Raw genomic sequence first — 9,309 nt, forward strand, 5'->3', positions numbered from 1 at the left:
AGGTCCTCCTGAATCCAGGGCTGGTGCTCTATCCACTGCACCACCTAGCTGCCCCAACAACTGACTACTTTGGCTCACCCTAAGGTAAGTTGGAATGCTTTACTATGGGGAAAGGACTTTTGAACCTGAAAGGACTATTGATCAAGAGAGGCTAGACCTGAGCCACAACTTTCATGGAAGTAACATACCTTAGAGCTCTGAAGGAGTAAAAAGGGAGAGGTTTGTTGCCCTAGCTGAAAGAGCACCATAGCACTTCAGTTGAAGAAAGCAGAGTACCGCACAGCTGTAGCCAGTGGTCGAAGGTGAAAAAACTGCAGCAATCCATTGGAGAATGAACCTAGGAAGTCTAATGTTCAGTCCAATCCAGAAGATTTGCTATGCCCCAAGAAGAGATGAGAAGCTAAGTGTTCTGACCAGACCAGTCTTGTATCAGGTTAGCAACTGAGTGACCAGGCCCTACTTAGAACCATGCATGTCCAGCAATTGAGCAGTCTGCCTGGTCCATACCAGCAACAGCCAGTCCCACTAAGGACAGCAGCCGAGAGACCTTGACCTATCCCAGCAGAGCAACCCATTTCATGGAGATGCCACATCCTTTGAGAAACCAACCCATCTGAATACCAGAATAATTCATCTATCACCAGTGTTTCCCTTCTGCAAACTTCACAAAGACCCTCCAGAGAAAGAAAGCACATCAAATCTCTGCAGGTTTGGAGTTGTTGGTTGCCTGACTATATGTATTCCATACATGGATACCTTCACTTTTCCCCTCATAAAATCTGTGCGAGCATTTGTGGAAGGACATATCTCTGGTTTCAGGGCAATTGCCTTGTGACCACTGTTCTTGTTCTATCATTTGAATAAATGCCTTTGACAAAGAACCAATTGAGTCCACTGGTTAAGGTGTTCATGAGCTAGTATTAGGAGGATGGCCACCCATAGGGTTATCTCAAGAACCTTGGAGGTTGTATCAGTTACCATTTGCGGGGAATCAACCTTCCAGCATGATTGTACTTGGGAGAGTAGGCCTAGAAGAATCCTCACATGTGAGGATTCACCTGGGATATGTTGAAGGAGCTCTTTGCATTTTCTGGGATCCGCTGGAAAGATTCTCCACTTGGGACTCTCCTTTTTGGATGCCCTAGTTTTGTAGGACTTCAATAGAGGAAATTAGTATTTTCATATCTTTTGTTCTAGACTGTAAATGGTCAGCCTATTTTTTGGTGTGTTTCCTTTGTGGGTCACACCAGTTCCTTTGAGAACATTTTCACATGGTTGAATGTTTAAGTACTGAAAACTGTTGTGTTACCCTGTGCTGGTTGTTGGTTGTTCTCAAAAAGGACCATGACATTGGGAGGTGACGTTATGACTTGCAGTGAAATGAATTTAAGTGAGACAGGGCTGTGCAAAGTCACCAGCCTCACTCTGTCCTCTGGAGCTATCTGTGTCCAGTGACAAGTTACAGATCATGATGATTGGAGATGGCCCCATGCATTACTACAATGAAGGCAGAAAGGAGTAGTGTAGATGTTGATTCTTAGACACTGTTGCCTAACAATTCAGCTAGAGCAGAAATGTCAAAAACAGGGCCATCAGCTACATGTAACACTCCCTGTTGCTACCAAAACTCACATTAATTGTAATTGGGGGGCAGCTAGGTGGTGCAGTGGATAAAGCACTGCCCTTGGATTCAGGAGGACCCGAGTTCAAATCTAGCCTCAGACACTTGACACTTACTAGCTGTGTGACCCTGGGCAAGTCACTTAACCCTCATTGCCCCTAAAAAAATATAATTGGGACATATTTAACAATATAAATAAAAACATAATAGAACATAGTGTTAATATGTAGTTTTCTAAAACAATATATGCCCTGCAGAGATCCTTATGTACAGTTAAGTGGCCCATTTCACATGAGTTTGACACCACAGATCTAGAGTAAGACAAAAAACTCTAAAGGAATGCCATAGAATTTTAAAGACAGAGCTATTGAAAGCTTTTTGAGAGATGCTATTGAAACTTTGGGGAGGTATGAAGTGGTCACTAAATGATATCAGGAAGGAGATAAAATGTTGTCTCTGTTCTATATGAGGATGTGGGCTCTTCTAAAATGCCTGGGAAGGTAGGAGTCTTAGAATGTACTTGGAAACTCATTTCCAGGCCTCTCACATAGGAGAATATACTACCTAGGGTTGAGACTGTATTAATAAATGAAGGAGCATCTAGAGACATTACCAGGCACTTCTCCACCCCCTGACAAAGGCATCCAAAGTGCCAGGAGGAGCTGCAAATGCAATTTGGCCTCTACTATCCACAGTGCTATGTGGGACCACTCCAGAATCCCAGGGGTAGGACTTTTCTCAGACCCCATACTCATGGGGAAGAAACATGAAATATCTTAGTTAGAAACTTGAGTATTGTTGGCAGGCATCTAAGGTTGAAAGAAGTAGATTAGATTTCTAGAAAAATTTAAAGGCCTAGCCTTTGGAATTGTGCAGAATCTAAAGACCCTTCAGTCAGAAAGTCAGATGGCAAGGATTCTTGAGAAGGCTAGGAAAGCAATATGATAGTGGTGGGGTAAGAGGCAAAGCATTTGACAAATTTATTCTGCAAAATAAGGAACAGCCTCTTGAGTACAGTGGAGTGTCAATTATGGATGCTGAGAGGAGGAGTTATAAAGTACCAGGAAGCAAATGAGATTAGACTGAAACAGAGGTGTCAAGGTAGGGTATTCCTAATTATAGACATTCCTAATTGGTCTTAAGGATAAACAAACCTTAACTCCCACATTACCAGAGCTTAGGCAACTTGGAATTCTTTGCTTGGAAAGTCCTAAGGCTTGTTTTCCAATCCTGTCTGTTCAAGATGATTTTTTTAATAGTTGCAATCCATTTATTAAAAAACTGATGATTGGGGCAGCTAGATGGCGCAGTGGATAGAGCACCGGCCCTGGAGTCAGGAGTACCTGAGTTCAAATCCGGCCTCAGACACTTAATACTTAACTAGCTGTGTGACCCTGGGCAAGTCACTTAACCCCAATTGCCTCACTAAAAAAAAAAAAAAAACAAAACAAAACAAAACAAAAAAACTGATGATTGATTAGGCATCTGCAATGGTGACTTCAACTTCTACACCTGGTTCAATGCTGATAGAAGTGATCTGCTTCACAATTTCAGAAGGACTGTGCAAATCAATAAGACGTTTGTGGATTCTCATCTGGAATCGATCCCAAGTCTTAGAATCTTCACCACAAGGAGTTTTTCTAGTTGTAATTCAAAGTGTCTTGGTGGGCATTCGAACAGGTCCCTTCACTTTCAAGTTCTTTTCTTTGGCTCCTCTAATCAGGTCAGCACACACCTTCTTGAGTGACTTCACGTTGCAGCTCGTGAGGGTGATCCGGATCCGGTGAATGGCCACTTCGGGCTCCACAAGCATCTTACCGGTGTCCTTGAATGCCATGGCAGTGGAGCGGCTTCCTGACCGACTTATTCCTCTGTGAGAGCGAACAGCAGTGAGTCAGGAGGAGGAGAGGCAGGACCTGCCAACTCCAAGTGGCTGCGGCGATGGTATCTTCACCAAAGAGCCAAGATGATTATTTTTAACTCACTCAAAATAAAGAAATATGGATTCTACTGGTCCTAATTCTGCTTGCCTTTTCGTGCCTTTCAAAGTGATCAAAGAAAAGGCTTCAAAGTCTTAGATTCCTCCACGTACTTCCTAATGGGCTCCTTGCTCAGCTCTGCTGATCAGCTGCTGAGAGAGATTTTGATATTTGTGCGACTAATAGCCCCTTTCCACCCCACCCCCAAGTATGTTGGTGGTTTGGTTTGAATGACCCCTAGTGGGCGCTGGGCTCTGTATAAAGCCCAACTTCCAGCAACTCCCCTAGAAGGGTCATTTCAGCAAGGGTCCCAGAGGGAAGTCAATGCTCTTTTTCAGAGGGCAATGATACAAGTGATGAAGTGTCATTAGGGTTTTGTGAGTTAAACGTGTCCCAGTGGGGAAAGGCTGCACTGCATTTAGGTAAAACAGGGGACACCAATCATCAATTAGTCTCAAGTACACAAGTGGCATTGTGGATAGAGAGCCTGGCATGGAGTCAGGAAGACTCATCTTTTTGAGTTCAAATTTGACGTCAGACACTTAATAACTGTGTGACATTAGGCAAATCGCTTAACCCTGTTTGCCTCAGTTTCCTCATCTGTAAAATGAGCTGGAGAAGGAAATGGCAAACTACTCTAATATCTCTGCCAAGAAAACCCCACATGGGCTCATGAAGAGTCGAACATGACTGAAAACAATAAAAACAACACAAGATTACTTAAGACCCAGGTGGGTACATTACGGAGCAGTTGACAGCAAGGGACTGGTGAGCCTCATACAGACATAGCCTAGGATAGGTGTGCCTTGGAATAAGCACTCCCAGAGACAGGCCTAGACTGAGATGATGGTAGGACAAGCCCAGCTGTGGGGAACTGATTCCCTGAAGTTCAGAAAATCAACATCTTGACCATGCAAAGTGTCCTTGGTCAAAGAATGAAGATAAGCCCTTCAGGCACATTCATCACGCCAACTTCTGGAGTCAAAGGGCCAGGTCATTAGCAGATATATTATAGGAAGAAGACAATGTTGAACTTGACCTTGGATCCAGGTTAGGGAGCTAGGAGTTTCTAGAATGGAGTCTTCCATATGAACTTGAGGATTTGCTGTCAAAAGAATGTGTTGAATGTCTCTTCCCCAAGTCCTCCTCACCTGAATTTTAAAGGCCCTTGTCAAGATGTTTCTTGTAGAAAGGGGAATTAGTGTCAGAGGATAACTTAGGGAGGGGATAATTCTGCTGGTCTCTGGTCACCCAGCTGGTCAAACGGAAGCTGAATTTTTGTGATCAATTCTGGGCATCTTGTCTCAAGAAGGTCATTGAAAAACTGGAGCATGTAGGCCTCAAAGAAGAGGTATGAGAAGTGGGGAAGCAGGGATGGAATATTGCATATGAAGTCAGGCTGTTTTTGACAGGTTACTTAGTTCTGCTGAATATCTTTTCCTCTCTTTTTTCTTAGTTGAAAAGTCATGTGGTATATAGAGATAAGCTAGCCTTAAAGCAAGGGAGACCTGGGTTCAAGTCTCACCTCTGACACATACTGTGTGACCCTTGGTAAATTACTTAACCTTTCAGGTTAAGTAATTCTTTAAGACTTAGAGTTTTAGAGAAAGTGCTGACCTGCACTGGTATTCTCCCCTGGAAGCCATGCTCAAGTTACTCATTACATGAAACTAGAGGTCCAGACTCTCACCTATTCTTCATTATAAGGGATGGCTATTTGGGAGTATAGAAGGATAAACTGGGAAATGAATATACTAATAATACCTCCTTCATAAAATTGTTGTGAGGATCAAATGATGTAGCACATATGAAGAACTTTGCAAATCTTAAAGCATTACATGTAAATGCTAGCTATTATTTTTCCCAGCATTCACTTCTTTTGCTTTTTATATCACTGTAATTTTTTCTGGTATCCTCCTTCCTTCCCCCCTTCCAAAGAGTTGGGAGCATCCTCTCATATTATTTCCTTTGACTCACACTTGGTCTTTATAATTTTGGTGCATTCACTTTTTGTTGTTTGGTGTATAGTTCTATTTGTCTTGTAGTTACTGTGTATGCTGTTTTCTTGGCTCTGCTTTCTTTACTTTGCATCAGTTCATACACATTTTCCCATGCTTCTTTGAATTTATCACATTCATAATTTCTAGAAGCACCATAATATTCCATTATGTTAATGTCCCATTATATTAATTAATCCCATTATATTAATAATAATCAAACAATTTGTTTAGCCATTCCCTGATAGATGGGAATCTATTTTGTTCTCAATTCTTTGTTTTCACAAAAAGTACTACTATAAATATTTTTGTGCATATGGGAACTTCTTATCAATGGCCTCTTTGGGGTTTAAGTTCAGTAATGTAATCTTAGGGTCAAAAATAATGGGCACTTTAGCCACTTTATCTGTATAATTTCAAATTGGCTTTCAAAATGGATGTAGCAATTCACCGCCTCACCAACAATGCACTATCTTCCTATAACCCTTCCAACATTTACCATTACCATCTTTTGTTTTCTTTGCCAGCTTGTAGGGTGTGAAGTGAAACCTCAGGATTGTTTTGATTTGTATTTCTCTCATTATTAGTGATTTGGATTATTCTTTCATGTGGTTTAAAAAAACCACTTAGCAATTCCTCTTTTGAAGGTCATCATCGTTGTTGTCGTCATCATCGTCATTGTCCTCCTTGTCATCATCATTGTTGGGTCTGGAGGGTAGAATTAGTAGCAGTATTATGGGCAGATTTCAACGAAGGCACATTTCCGCTCAGCATATGAAATTTATAAGAATTAGGACTCCCCATGATTGGAGATGTGTAAAGCTTAAGGATAGTGGTGAGGAGTTGGAATAAATACTTTCTGAGGACCATTCTAACTTGGGAACTCTTTCCTGATTATGAAATAAGATCTAGATGGCTACCCTGAAGTTTTCTCTGAAACAAGAATGCATTTCCTATGAGCTTTGTCAGCTTTAGCCCATTTTTACACCTTATTATGTAGTTAGGAGCAGTTAAGTGGCTCCATAGTGCACAGAGCACTGGGCTTGGAGTCAGGAAAACTTATCTTTTTGAGGTCAAAACTGGCCTCAGATACTTAACTAGCTGGGTGACTCTGGGCAAGTCACTTCACTCTCTTTGCCTCAGTTTCCCTGCCTTTAAAATGAGCTAGAGAAGGAAATGGCAAACCACTCCAGTATTTTTGCCAAGAAAACCCCAAATGGGCTCACGAAGAGTCAGACTTGGCTGAAAATGACTAAACACACTGAAAACATTATGTAGTTAATGGGGAGCTACTGAAGGTTTCTGAGTGGGAGTGATATTTTAAGAAGTATTTTAGGAAAATAAGTCTGGCAGTCTTTGGGAAGGATTTGAAAAGGAAAGACTGAAAGCAGAGAGACTATTATGTACAAAATACATGAAGTTTTTGTATTGACCCAGGCATGATAACACGAGGACTTGGATTGAGGCCATAACACTCACTTAAGTGCTTAAATTTGCTTGGTAATTTTGATCCAGTCCTTTCATCTTTCTGTGACCTATTTTTCTCTTCTATCAAATGAGAGGGTTAAATTAGAAAACTCCTAAGGGTCTTTCTGGCTTTGATGTTCAATGACCTATCAACGTCAAGGTATTGTAGTAAATTTAGAGTTCTAGATTTGAATTCAAAGACCTTGAGTTAAAATCTTGGCTGTATCACTTATTACTTTTGTGATCTTAGACAAGGCACTTACCTTTTTGAGTCTCAGTTTTCTCCCCTGTAAAATGAGGGGATTGGGCCAGATATTCTCTTGAGAGCTTTTCATCTCTAAATCCAGTGATACTTTATCCAGAAGTCTCTCCAGTGTCTGACAACATACATTTTCTGGACAATTGAATTGGTCATCAGTACTAGGTTGTCAGGGACCAAAGTGAGACTGATATGAGATATAGGATGGCGTGACAGACTAAGGAAAGGATCAGGAGTCAGGAGACTTGTATTCAAGTCCTAGTTCTGCCAGTAATATGCCACAGGATGTCAGACATTTAGTCTCTCTATGCCTTGCTCTGCGAAATGATGATGATGTTCCCTTGCCTATTCTACCACATAGTACTGATGTGAGGATCAAATGAGTTGATGAATGGGAAAGTGTTTTGAAACAAAGTAAGTGTAACATCTATAGCACTCCCTTTCCTATATGGGGTCCCCAACACAAGCAATTCAGGTTAAAAGTTCTCTGTGGGTCTACAGCCTTTCAAAATGATAACTTTCAAGCCCCCACTGGTACATCTATTCTTTGTCTAGTCATGCAGAGGATGCAATTAGTTCAAAGTGAAGGCATTTTATGGTAGAACACAGTAAGCATATTTGCAATAAAGTATTCTCCCCCAAACAACGAGCTCATTCTCCTGGATAGGGTGGGCCAAAAGTCACAAAGGATTTTCAATATTTAATAACACCTTTATTTTTTTATTTTGAATTTACAGTACCATGTCATCATGTATAGTATAGATAGAAAATGAATTTGTTACATGTGAAAAATCAAATCTCATAAATTGTGAAAAATAAAGAAAAGATAATATTCAAAAAGTTATTAAAACATTGTGACTTTTGGCCCACCCTATGTGTACCACATCAGTTGGAAGAGTAAGCAGGAGTAAGGCTCATGCATGAATGAACTTGGGGGTCCCATACATAAGGAACATGAGGGGCAACTTGAGTCACCACCACTACAGGAGGATATCTTCTGGTGATACTTTCATGTAGCCCTCAGGAAGCCTACTCTTCAATGAGTGTGGTATCTCTCCTGGGTATGTTGCTCCCCTAGGCCTGCTGGACCTTTTTTTTCCAGGTGCAGTGTCTTCTCTGATGCAGTTGTTCCACTCTGGGTGTATGGTTTCTGTCTTGATAGCCCTTCACTCTACTAGGGTATGTTGGTCAAAACCTGACCTAATAAGGGCAGGGCGACAAATCTTTAGTGATAACTACCTCACCAAGCTAACAAGAGTCAGGCAGAGTATCCCTGGGGTAAGCTTAGGTCCATCATTCTCGACTCCTATGTCAGTGTGCCGCTGGTATGGGAATTTCCTCTACCAATGCAAGCCAGCAGTATTACAATGTGTAATCGTAAAGACTTGCCTGGGACACTGAAAAATGAAGTGATTTGCCCAGGATCACACCATCACCCTGAGACAGATACTAGACTTGAATTTAGGTCTTTCTGACTCTGTGGTTGGCTATCACCTGGATTTGGGTACTCAGGATTTGGGTTGAGTCTAGGCTTTGCTGCTTACTAGCTATAAGCCAATGGGCAATTCTATTCCATTCAGTTTGATCCAGCAAATATTTATTAAGCACATATTACAAGTGTAAGGGTGGGAGTCAATTGAATCAATCAAGTAATTATCCCATCCCACTTCAAGTACCTAACAAGGGGTTATATGCCTGAATACCCGTTAGGTGAGAAGCTTCTATTGAATCAATCAATCAAAGGCATTAAACTAGATACAAATAGTTTTTAATTTGGAAAGAGTGAAAGTTATTGAATGAATCCAGAGTCATAGAGTATTAGGATCAATTGAAGAGTTTTAGACATGTCCTATGGGGCTTAGATAGAATATCAAGCTTTCTTTTAGACATCTTATAAGATGCTGAAGCTTCCTTTCCTCAGCATGCCTAGTTTATCCTCAGCCCCCAATACAGTAGTTGCTATCATCTATTACTCCTCCTGGGATC

General features: G+C 41.2%; 1 pseudogene; it reads right to left on the reverse strand.

Annotated features, from left to right (window-relative positions):
- Positions 1–3,094: 3,094 nt before the first annotated feature.
- On the reverse strand, positions 3,095–3,505 carry LOC122742703 (annotated as a pseudogene).
- Between the last annotated feature and the right edge of the window lie 5,804 nt (positions 3,506–9,309).

Source organism: Dromiciops gliroides, chromosome 2, assembly GCF_019393635.1.
Source record: "Dromiciops gliroides isolate mDroGli1 chromosome 2, mDroGli1.pri, whole genome shotgun sequence".
NCBI classification, from domain to species: Eukaryota; Metazoa; Chordata; class Mammalia; order Microbiotheria; family Microbiotheriidae; genus Dromiciops; species Dromiciops gliroides.